Source organism: Chelonoidis abingdonii, chromosome 10 (genome assembly GCF_003597395.2).
Source record: "Chelonoidis abingdonii isolate Lonesome George chromosome 10, CheloAbing_2.0, whole genome shotgun sequence".
Classification (NCBI taxonomy): Eukaryota; Metazoa; Chordata; order Testudines; family Testudinidae; genus Chelonoidis; species Chelonoidis abingdonii.
This window is the reverse complement of record NC_133778.1, coordinates 60,469,605-60,482,804: the sequence shown is the minus strand read 5'-3', so window position 1 is coordinate 60,482,804 and position 13,200 is coordinate 60,469,605. Positions and strand designations below refer to the sequence as shown.

The 13,200-nt window shown below is 38.8% G+C and overlaps 1 pseudogene; it reads right to left on the bottom strand.

The window, feature by feature from the left end:
• The window catches only part of LOC116837364 (von Willebrand factor D and EGF domain-containing protein-like), a 276,210-nt pseudogene that overhangs the window by 67,934 nt on the left and 195,076 nt on the right, over positions 1-13,200 (bottom strand).

Here is a 13,200-nt window from a genome sequence, read left to right as displayed (position 1 = left end):
GTGTACTATAAGAGAAACTAGAGTTTGTTCCATTACTGGAGAAATAGTATAAAATTAGAAAAGACTTTTAAAAATAACTAAGAGACTATTCATTTCATTTTATAGATGGATCCATGATGGTTTTGTAATTAAGTTATTGCACTTGTGGTTGGATTCCAGATGCCTGGGTTCTATTCCCAGTCAGTGGATATTGAGGTTTTTTGGTTTTGCCATCAGTAGAGTAAGGACAATATTGGTGTTGAAGGGAAATGAATTAATATCTGTGAAGCGCATTGAGATAGATAGAAGGCACTTTCCCCAGACTTTGCAAAATCTCCTGCTCATGTCTAGTCTCATTCTCACTTCCACCCTTACTGAAGGCTAGTGTACACTACCGCACTACATTGGAACAGCTGCACCAATGCAGCTGAACTATTGTAGTGCATCTGGTAAAGACATGCTATGCCAACGGGAGAGCACTTTCCCATTGGCATAATTAGTCCATCTCAATGAGAGGTGGAAGCTATATTGGCTGGAGAGCGTCTCCCTCTGACATAGCGCAGTGTGGACACCACTTTAAGTCAACAGAACTTGCATCACTCAGGAGAGTGACTTTTTCACACTGTGAGCAATGTAAGTTACATTGACTTAAGAGGTAGTGTAGACAAGCCGTGAGACTCTGATGTCATGTTCAGGAATGCAGGGATATAATTCACTTGGATCACAGCTACTTAACAATGCATCCTGTGTTTAGTAAGTTTCTTCTCTAGAAATGGCATTTGGGAAACTCTCAAAAGAGTTAACATTTTTGCTTCTATTACCTGTTCACTATCATTTGTAAAGATTTGATGCTAAAATGGTGTTGTCACTTGAGCATGACAGCATTGCCTTCCCATTAGATTATTGATGGTTTTCTGGGGAATTGAGACATAAACACAACATCAAGAATGAGCTTACATTGTTGTCACAGAACTTGCCCTGAAGTAAAATCCTGTGCCTCCCAGCTGGCTTTAAGCTTCGCTTGCTTATAATTTTTCACCTTCTATTAAAACATTGAGATGTATTCCTGTTTCACTCAATTATTTCTTTATTTTATTGTTGCTTTCTTTGTTTATTTGGTTGGGGTTTTGTTGTAGTATTTTTAGGTCAGGAAAATACAGCAAAAACAATGTATATAAATGTGCAAGAAAAATTGTGATCAGTGAAACCTGGCGTGTCCTTCAACAGACAGGAATCATAACTCATGGCTTCATAGTCATGATAATAACACGTTATTAAGTGTTGGATATTCTTCAATCTGCTGTTTATCCATTGTTCCAACAAAATATAAGTAGAAGCAAAGTGTTCTTTAAATCATACTGAAAATATCACTTAAGGGTTATTAAACAGTAAGCTGGTTACGAAGACAAGCTGGTTCACATGGAATTATAGGTCTTTATTCTCATATACTAATATAACACTAATGGGCCTGACTCTCCACATGAATGAATGCAGCAGGATAAAACTGGTGCAACTCAGTGGAGAATCAGGCTCATTGACTTCACTGGAGTTACTCCTGATTAATGCCAGTGAAAATGAAATCAGAATCAGGCCCATAGAAATGAAAGCTGGAAAAGACTAATTAGTCAGGTAGTCCATCTCCCTGTGCCCAATGAATAATTCTGCCCTATACTATGTTTCTGAATGTTTTATCAAACCCAGTTTTAAAGGTCCCTACTAATGGGGTTTCTCCAACTCTCCTTGCGAGACTATATTCTCAAGCTGAATAGAAGACTTCAATCAACTTCACTCTTAGGGTATTTTTTGGATATTCATCTTATACTTTCCCTTTCTAAATTTCTTTTCCATACTCAGTCTTACATAACAGGTCTCTTTCAAGATTTCTTCTTATTATTTACTATCTGAATTTGCCCTCCCCAAATACATGGGCTTGCATTTTTTCCAGGTCTCATTTAATTTATTTTCTGCTCATGTTTTAAAATTTCTCTAAGCCCTTTCTCGCTCCTCACTGCTGTTCATGTATCCTTCTACATTTTGGGTCATCAGTGAATTTCATTAACATGTCATTTACTCCATCTTCTTGAACATTAATGAAGATATTAGATGAGGCATGACCTAATTCTGATCAATATATTGCTGACTTGCCTATTGGATTGTGGGATTCTTCCCCCCCTCATTATTAGCTCCGGCTCTTTTGCAATCCCATTTATTTTATTTAAGGAGTTGGCATATTGCTTCACCCTCCCCATTCCCTACTTCAGAACTTGCAGTGAGAATGCCAGTTTCCAACTGAAACAGTGGAGTTTGTACAATGTATGTAGCCTGGTGAAGTGCTTTGACAGAGGTTTAACACCATGGATGGAAGGGTGTGGAGGGAGGAAGAAGGGGGTTCAGATGCTCCCTAGGATCCTATTTGCTACTGCATACTTTGCTGAGGAAGAAGATCCTGAGTTATAGTATGAATATGTGTGTGCTTTCTTTGTATGCCAGCAAAGGGAATCCTAGGCTGCATCTTAGCTTCAAAAGTATCAGTTGTCATGTCTCAGTAAGAAATCCCTCTCTTCATTCCTGCTGCAACTTTACAGTTGTCAGTTGCTTGGAAGAAAACAAGTAGGAGCAGTGAAGGAATTGCCAAAAGAGAGGTGCAGGGTACGAGCTGCAGGGATGCATGACTGTTCTTCTGTTTTCAAAAGGTTTTAGTAAAATCTGTTGACGTGCTTTTGTTGAAAATTGATATTCCTCCCTCTTAAACTGAAGTGAGGTTTTTAAATGAGCATACTGTGCATTTGGGCTTTCTGACCCCACCTTTAGTCACCTTTCCAACAGTAGGGCAGTAGTTTTATAGTGTACAGCAGCCAATACTACTTAATTAGTATGTTTTTTATATGTGAACTTGATTATTTCAGTTTTTGAAAGTGGAGTGTAACTTTCCATACTGAACTTGTGAGTATCCACACTGACAGGTGGTTTAGTTCCAGGAGACATCGACTCAAGAACGGTAATGACATTTAACCACAACTGATTTTAATCTGGCATGGTTTGACAGCAACTGAGAGGCATTACTTTTTGTGGCTGATTCAGCAGACTTTGTGAAACACAGGGCTTCTGAGTGGGATTGTTCCAGAGCTTATAAATGGCTACCATATTAGTAGCATCAAGGGAGATGGAAAGGGATAAGAATTTGAAGATTTGATGAGAACAGTGGTGAGGCATATTGTAGAAAGTTTTCCCTGCCACTGTTGTGTTGTAGTTATTCTGCCAATAAATAAGTGACTTCATTCAACAAGGTTTCTTATCTGGTGCAAACATTTAAGTTCACTGAGAGCCGCAATCGGCCGAACCTGTGGACGCGGCAGGTAAACAAACCAGCCCGGCCCACCAGGGGCTTTCCCTGCACAAGCAGTGGAACAAGTTTGGGGATCACTGGTCTAGTTCCTATTCTAATCTTGAAATTGGCTTGCACCCTATGTTAACATTCTTGAAGAAAGTTCCTGCTATGACAAAACAATGAGAACTTCGGGAAAGTGCATTCCCAACACAATGTGTACTGTACATTTTGTTTAATTTCTTTGTAAGTTTTATTGTGCTTTTATACTCTAGTTTTTCAACAACATATCAATATTTCCAATTAGCCAGAGTAAGCAAATGGCTTGAATCTATTTATGAGCAGCAGGAAGTTATGTGGATGTAGCTGGCTGGTTTAGTTTTATCTTTCTTTAACTTGTAGTTTAAAATGAAAATGACAGAGGTATATCATCTGAGATAAGTAATTTTAGCAATTTTGTAAATGTACTATTTTGTATTGTAAATACTCCCACAAGACCACTTTGGTTTGTCAGCAAACATTCCGTGGTTTATTTTAAGTATCCTCCCAAAGAGTATAAACTTATGCCCGTGTCCAAAATTATTTTAACAGAAAAACCACTTAAAACAGAAAAAAAGATCACAGGATCATAAAGAGTCACAAGATCTGATTCTCAGCAGGTGTAGATCTGTATACTTTGTTGGCTTCAATGGAACTGTAACAATTTATACCAGGTGAAGATTTGCTTTATAACAGCTAGAGATGGAAATTCCTCCTGCATCTTCCTGCTCACTTGTACAAGTGATTGAACTATTCACTGCAAATCAAAACCAAAGGCCTAAATCCTTTGTAGGAGATCCAGATATGTCTGCCCCTTAGCCTACACTATTTGTTTGATACTTATACTATTTCTTTCCAGGTTTCAGTCTTTTACCACATTCTTTCTTTCCTTTCATTGCATTTCCTGAAGCTTCTCATCTGTGTCTGTCCCTGCAGTACATTCTCTCATTCCTTCCCTCATGTCCTTTCAATCTCATCCTGCTCCCTCACCCCACCCAATCTCTTGCTCCTGGTAAATGAAAGGTGAAATATGTCTTTCCCCTTTATGCCGTCTGCATGAGAGTCATCCACAGCTGCAGTGCTTGTGTTATGACTGTGGGCGTTGCTGCTAATTTATCACTCTCTGGAGCAGCAGATACCCAAAAAAGGTGATCACGATGAGGAGGGACAATGGCTCTGTACATCCTACACAGGGGTCAGAAGAGATGTCTAGCCAGGCAGAGAACAGTACACTGTACCAGCAACATGCTGGGAACCCCTGTTATGCCTGACTAAGGCCCAGTGACTAATGAAGCTTCAGGTAGGGCAGTGTGGTTCTGCGACAATAAACTTCTTAATCTGTCTCACACCTTTTTCAGCTCTTCTTCCCTCTCTCCCAACATCAGTCTTCTCCTTTCCAGTTGCCTTTCCATCACCCATTCTCAGTTCTGCCCTCTTTCTGCTCCTTCTCAGACAGCATTGACAGTATTACTCGGCTCAGCTTAGTGCAGCCCCAGAAGCCCATAAATATGACCACCTACCTGTTCTGGGCTCTCCTGCTTGGATGGCGGAGTGGGAGTTAGAAGGGGAGGAGCTGAGGTCAGAATAGTTTGTAGCACCACAGCTTCCACTCTGATTTCAATGGGCTGGAGCTTTGTGTTGCTTGATTCCCTCAGCACAGACAACCAATGGCTGTACTTACACATTCTCCACCTGCCTTAAGCTAAGAAAGGGAGTCATGGCAGCAGAGAGAGGATTCATGCAGCCCACTTGACAAATGTTTATTGACATCCTACACTGTGTTTGAAAACCCCCTAGTCCTTACCAGATCAAATAGGAGTTAGAAGAACTGATGTGTTACCTTTCAAACCAGCTGGACATTTACAAGTGTAGCTATCTACACTGTCCACACACATGCCACTCCCACATGAGTTTGGTTTGCAGTCATTTATATTTTCCTGGCAAAAGTTTCCATCAAATCCACTGGGGCATATGCAGAGATATTCACCAATTCCTGGAGGGAAGTTAATATTGGTAACACATGATCCACCATTCATGCAGCTGCAAGGCTTCACTAAAACCTGGAGAAGGCAAAAGAGTCACAAATAATCACAGAAGAAAGGTGCATCTAGTTACCTTTTAAGATTTGACTTGAAATGCAAACTCATAATACATCATTATAAAAAGTAGAGTGGTCAGGAACATGTCAACAACACTTCTTTTGATGAAAAAGCCTGATTTGTTGAAACCTAAACTGTTTGCTGGAAAGCGCTGGTTTTGATGAATTTCCTAACTTGAAAAAAATGTTGCAAAAAATTTCAAAATTATCAATGTGCAATTTTGACAATTTTAAGGAATCAGTGACATTTTTCATTCAAAACAACTTTGGATCTAGAACTATGACTTACCTTATAATAAAACAAGGTTAAAATAAGGAAAGGTTGTAATGAAAATAAAATGTGTAGAAATTAATATAACAAGATATTTTGATTTTTGTTGTTTTATAAATGAGTGAAAATTTTTGAGATTTTGACTTTCATCCCAATTTGGGATGAGAATTTTTTTTGAAATATGTTTCCCACCCATTACTAATAAAAACTTCCTTCTAACCAATGTACTATTTCCATAGAGCTAGTCTCACAATGAAGGCTATTTATTTATACTATTGAAAGCTGGATTTTAGCTTCCATCATGTAGGGGCACAGTCTAACCTCAAATATGCAAATAAAATTCCTGTTGGCTACAATAGCAGTTGTTATTGAGTATCTGAGGGCAGAATTCCTTAGTTCCTTAGTTTTGAAAGAAGAAATACATAACCTTTTAATTGCTTGCCTGCCTATAGTGTTTACCACTAATTCTTTAACAAATGTCTTTGCAGGGATGCATTTCCTAGATTGTCTCTATTCCAAATATAGAGAACAGCTTTGAGTACAGGTATACTGTGTACTTGCAAAGAAAGGATTTCAAAGAATTTTAATAAAGAAACATTCTATCTATAAAATCTAGCTATACTAAGTTATAGTTTCCCTATTTCTTTAAGAACTCTACAGATGATTATTTTGAATAAAACTTTGTCATGCATGTGAGTCTTATTAGCATCTCCAACAATTATCCATTATTAGCAAAACTGCTCTGGTATTAAGAGTCTGCGCCCCACCTTATTCATCTCATTAGCTCATACTATCACAGGATTAATATTGCACCTTACAATAAAGACAAAGCAATGCACAAGAAACCAAAGTTGCGGAGTAATGGCATAAGAGCAAGGTACCCTCTAAAGATATAACTGAGAATGAATTATAATCTACACTTGGTCTTTTATGTTATGTACTTTTTTCAAAGATTCAAATACGGACTGTGAATGTTAAAGCCGATTAATGAACTGTTAAGAGGCTGTGCAAGAGTGTTCTTTCAAATAGCAATCAGTAGAACCTGCTCTTGTTCATTGTATATATTGTTTCTATGTTCTCAGAGATATTTATTTGATTAATTGATCATTACTGCCATGCTAGATAATATGCACTTACTAAGAAATAGCTGAAGTCTCAGTTTTTAAGACAGTAACAAATTATTAGCCATAACAGAAACTGCACTAAACAAATGCCATGATAAACAGGTTTTTTCCTTAATGTTCCCCTCCTACCTCAACAGAGTATCTGCTTTGTGCATTGCATTCATCTGACACAGTGAATTCAAAGATCTGCGGTTCTTCCAAATCGACTTTGCAGATAAGAAGGCCAGCAGGAGACAGCGTGGCATCCTGTGGCCCAGCCTCTAAGATGAATAGCACAGCCGACCCTTCAGGATCCACTGCTATTATCTGGTAAACAAAATTCTCACCAATAAATGTCAGCAGCTGGCTGGAAGGGACTTGGAACACAGGAGGTAGATTGTCTAAAAAGCAGAAACGAGACAATGATTATGTACATTCAGACTTCTGCAATTTAAACATCCACAGGGCAGATTTTTTGGTAAATAGACTAAAGTGAACTAAAGCTGATGATAACAGTAATGTAGATGTCAGAGATAACAAACTGCTGTACTCCATGAGAAAGCACAACCTCCTCCATCCTAATTGGCTCATCACTCATATGGAATCTTCATCATTTTTGTGCTTCATCAGACATACGGGAGCAGTCCCAATATGGCATTAAACCCTTCCATTGCTCCCCTTTCTCAGTCTCTCACATGAAGTGGTAACTGTAATTCTAATAGTAATTCTGTAATTCTGAAAGTAACTTAAACTTCAGCCAGCTGTTCCTGTATTAATGGCTCACACAGCTCTATTCATGATGTGATCCCCCTGTTTCTAACTATTCACTGGACGGGACTTATCACAATGGGGCCCAAATCTTGGCTGGAACATCCAGATGCTGCTTATAACAGCAGTTGTATTTGGTAATGTATATAATGAAGTCTTAGCAGGGCCGGCGCTAGGATTTCTGACGCCCTAGGCGCCGAGACATTTCGCCGCCCCCTGCGCGGGTCTCGCGGCTCCGGCGGAGCTGCCGCAGGCATGCCTGCGGCAGGTCCACCGGAGCCGCGGCTCCCTGACCCTCGAGGACGGCCATAAGCGGGCTGACGGGAACGCAAAACGCGCGGCTCCGACCCGGGCGCCTGGGTCGTAGCCCGCGGTCTTTGCCGTGCGCTGACTCAAGATTCCCGGGGGTGCCCTAAAAGCTGCTGCCGCTGCTGCAGCTGCTCCCGCGGCAGCTCAGACTACGCAGCGGCCGCTGCAACCATTTAAAAAATTTGGGGGGGGCACCGCTTTTTGGCGCCCCCAAATCTTGGCGCCCTAGGCAACCGCCTAGTTCGCCTAAATGGTTGCACCGGCCCTGAGTCTTAGGAATATGAGAGCTCCCTGGAGCAATCAGCCATACATTGATACCAATAAGTACGATATGTGTGTGTTATAAAGTATGTGGATTAGTGAGGTTGTTGAGCTTTAGTGACTATTGGAGTGAAACTCGGCACTATAGCATAGTCTGGGAGTACAAAGTAGTACAATCTCATTCTGTGGGCAAGTTAGGTTTTTTGCCACCCCAAGCAAAAAAAAAATTTAAAAGGGGGCCGGAATGCCACCCTTTGAAAAGTGCCACCCCAAGCACATGCTTGGGACGCTGGTGCCAAAGCCGGCCCTGAGCAATATAAAGGAAAGGGAGGTGTCATTTGATTCGTAAAAATGGTGTCATCCTCTGTGGCATGGTGAGGAGGGGACTCATTACCCCCCTGGCTTCCAGCTGTAGATGCTCCAGTTTGTGGAAATTTTAATAATACAGTATCATTGGAAAAGGGTTGAGACGAGCATCATTCGAAAGCCTTTTCTCCAACGAACATAATGGCAAATATGACAAATCTAGATTATGTAGATATATATATCCAAGACAAAGTTTAAAAATCAATATTTATTAATTTATATTTTAACACAGAGATACATTGATCTTTGGTAATCCTAGGGAAGTTAGCCTTGACATGTAGGACTGAAAACATTTATTCATCAAAGTCATCATCAGTGTCATCTGAGTTTAGGGCATCATAGCTAGACACATCATACTGATCCTCTTCTCAGCCAGATGCACACATCTTTGTCTGGAAAAGCATAAGGCAGCGGCTTCATTATGCCATGCGACAATGAAATTCTTTGAGCAATTCTTTCCAAGCTGGAACATTTTTCCTGCAATGTGTGAAGTTAACTCAACCTTCCTATGAGTATGAGACCATAGTTTCTTCAGTGTGACACTGGATGTGTTTTAGGAGCCAATGATTTTGTGCTGGACAGGTGAAATACCATGGAGTCTCTTCTTTCTGGTAATATTTTTAATTGATTATTCTGCACGCATATCAAACACAAAGTGGACTATTTCATAGGTCCGATATTTTCTCTGTAGCATCCCAATGAAGTATTCAGCCAAATCTTAGCAGGTGTTAAGAGCTTCTGGTTTGTTGAGACCTTGTACTCAGCCATACCATCCATACTGAAAGGCCTCTGCTGCCATAAAGTACCTGCCATGTTGTCAGTCAGTGCTGGCTTAGGAAGATCACGTGAGATGTATATTAGTTTTCTTTTTGTCTGTTATATGCATTGTTCCATCATATTTGAACATTGATCATGCAACCACCAAAAACTCATACTCTCCCAAAGTCTCATGTAGATCAACATCATGCTGAGATCTGGACATGAAAAGCAAACAATGACCTGTCTGTGGTTAGCTCTGTAATAGTCCCTGACACCTTCAGTTTGTCTTTCTTCTTTGCGCTACAGTCCAGTTGAACTATGTTTTTCTTGATTGATGTCCATAGGTTGATGGAGTCTTGGATAATTACTTGGGTTTTGGAGGCTTTGTTCATTCATTACCCAAGATATCAATTCATCTGACATATCTAGCTATCTCATCACAGAAGACTGCTTTTATCATATTAATAAGCTCTGTTCTATCATATGCGAATGTGTTGCCAGTGTGAGTAATCTCACTGTAGCTTTAAAATTGCCCTTTTTTGGCATTAAACAGCACCTAAAATGCTGCTTGGTTACTTCTGAGAAAGTTATCCAGCCACAGTTAATGTTTAATTTAAAATGTGATGGAGTTCTGGGTTGTCCCACTAAGAGTGACAGCTTCATACAGTTTCTAACCTGTCTCACATGTTGAAACTGTGCATAATGAGTGCCTTCAGGCTTCCATTTTACTGCAGAAGATGTAGGTATCTTCTCAAAATGCACACCATGGGACCTAGTATAAAGTGAGTTTTGCCCACAGCTGACACTTGTCCCACTGTCTTCAAATTTTTCCTGATGTTTGATGTTTTCCTCTCCAATCTTGCCAGATTCAGTTTATGGATATACTTTTTATAGCATTTAAAGTGCCACTGAGAGTTGTGTATAACCAGGTCCTCTGTGGTCATATTCTCCAAAGATTCAGTTACTAGTCAGTATGCTTCATTTCCCCATTGATACCTAAAAACAATCAAGACCAAAGTAAAAACAAAAATTCTGTGATAAATTACTTTGGGATTGTAATTAATTAAGTTGTGTAGTGTATGTCATGTAACTAAGAGCATACCATTTGTGGATGGATTCCAGAAATTTCTAGCTGGTTGTTGATGTCTTAGCCAGTGCCTCATAACAATTCTTTTGGCATAATAAACAAAGCTGATAATCATTACCAGTGAACCACTTCTCTTTTGCTGATCATGGCAAATCAGTTTGAAACACTCCTTTCATACATAGTAATCTGTAACATTAAAAAATTTATCAGGTATCATGTTCTGAACATTAATTGATAACACACTTGTTGACCAAGGCTCACAGTTTAACTTTATGAGGGCTGCATTTTGACATGACTGTGTTAAAAACCAATTTTTAACTATATTTTACACATTTTCTTGAATATATATCTACATAATTGTTCTGTGCTTGTCACATTTTATACTATCTGCTCCTGGGAGAAAGGGCTTTAAATGATACCCAGCTTGATCTATTTCTGATGACACTGTATTATCAACATTTTCATAACCATAGGACCTGGAACTGGGAACTGGTGGGAAGCAGCGAGTCCCTTCCACCACACCACAGAGGATAACACCATTGAAATTATAACTCTATACATTGAAATTATATATTCTATACATACATTTTTGAGTGTCAGATGACACCTCCCTTACCTTTTGACCATTTACTTGTCCACGGAATTACACACACTGATAGACTGAGAATGGAGAAATCAGAAAATGACAACATATTTTTATTACTTGTGAAAACATGCAGGATATGATATTACAGCAAGAGGTTTAAAGTAACAAATTCAGAAAGCAACATAGCAAGCTCTTGTTAGCCTGATGCTGTGATTTGCAAATGCAAACCTTTTTCAAGGGACTAGTGAAGATTGCCTAGTGGTTGGATCTACCTTATAAGGAGTGTGAAGGAAATAAATTGAAACAAATCCTCTTTAGTTAGAAGAGGCAAGATCAGTTACAACAAAATGAATGCAGTAGCATTTCAGAGTTCTGGGGGGTACTGTCCCTTCACTTCATCAATCAAATATCACCTTAATTTATGAGGTTTAATTATTTTCAGAGATTTTTAATATTTTTGTCTATTTTAAGAAAAACTGCATATTGAAGTATACAATAAATCTCCATATCTACATGCCTCATATACATCTGCAAATGTGTGATTAAAGAGGATTTCTTTGTATACCAGTGACTGTATTTGAATTTGAGACTTGTTTGTTTCCAGTGATGTAATATAGGCATTGAAGACAAGAAAAATTAAAACTACATACAAATATGTGCACATATATACTTACAGGATATATAATTCATATTTTAAATGTAAGTAATCTATTCCCAAATTGATGAATGACAAATTAATTGGACAGGCAACTTTGAGAAAAAGTATTGTCAATTAAACAACCAGTGCATTGAACCGTTTCTGATAGCATTAACTCATGACTTCAGTACTACCTTGAGTAGTTCCATGGATTTCAATGGGAATCTTGAGGAATAAGGTGCTTATTAACACGAGTAAATGTATCACAGTTTGGTCTCATAGACATTATTATTATATTTCAGTAGTGACTAGATGCCTTAAAATTAAAGCCCCTTGTAGCTAGGCACTATACAAACACAAAATAAGAGACAGGTCCTACCCCTAAGAGCTTACAATTGAAATAGATAAGACAAAGGGTGGAAGAAAGGAATTATTATCCCAACTTTAAAAATTGTAAACTGAGGCACAGAGAAGTTAATTCACTTGCCTGAAGTAACAGAGCAAATCTGTAGCAAAACTGGGCATTTGCCCTGACCTCCGGAGTCCTAGTTCAGTGTCTTAAACTCAAAACCATCCTTTCTCTCTTTTAAACACCAGTACAGTTTACATTTATTGATGTTTAGAAGAATCATCTCATAATGGAATTCATCCATAGGTATGTTTAGCTTTGAGTAACCCTCTCATATATGAAGATTAATTTCATTTCATAGTCTGGTATTTTAAATCTATATAATTTCTCTCATAACCAACTGGATGCATCTTTGCAATACATTTTGGGAAACAGCATGTGGAACAGAATCAGCAATAGCCTTTTATTCTTGAGTATCAATTTTTCAGCCTTTGCTTTCCAAAGCATATCTTACATTATGCAGTTATTTAAATAGGATTCTCCACTTGTCTTTGCTGTGCTATCAAACCTAAGTTGCTTGTCCAGCAGACTGTCATGGCATAACTGTTGAAAGCTTCTATCAATTATTCATTTATCTTTTATGTCACAAACACTCAAAAAACCTAAGCCCATAAAAGTTATGCCAGAAGCAATCAATGGCATGCTCTATGGGTATGCAGTTGCGGATAAAAACAAAGGTGTTAATTGGATGGAGGGTTACAAGAGGAAGCAACAAAAACAGCACACAAAATGAGGTGTTTCTGAAACAGACTGCAAAGAGGAGTGTTTTCGATTTACATGGAGGGTTTCATTCCATCCAGTGAGAAATATATGAATATAAAATATCATTCTATTTACTTTCTCAAAGTGTCTCAGCAATTTTGGACATAGGACTGAGTCCCAATCTTGGACCTCGGCACTACTGAAACTTGGGGTGGTAGAACCAGGAACTGTGTCCAGATTTCACAAAGCACTCCTATCTTTACTAAAGCTTAAACCAAAATCCCAATTCCAATACTTTGGGGCATCAGACATCCAAATCCAAATCTTATGATATTCTCTAGATGATCCCTTCGCATTTACAGGTATCCCTCATCCATCCTCTACATGATAATATATAGTATGATTTGTTTATTTCTGTCTCTCTCCCACCAATATTCTTGTTCAGGTGGACCTTAATAGTCATTATCCTCGTGGGCCCTTTGCATTACAACACGACCAAGT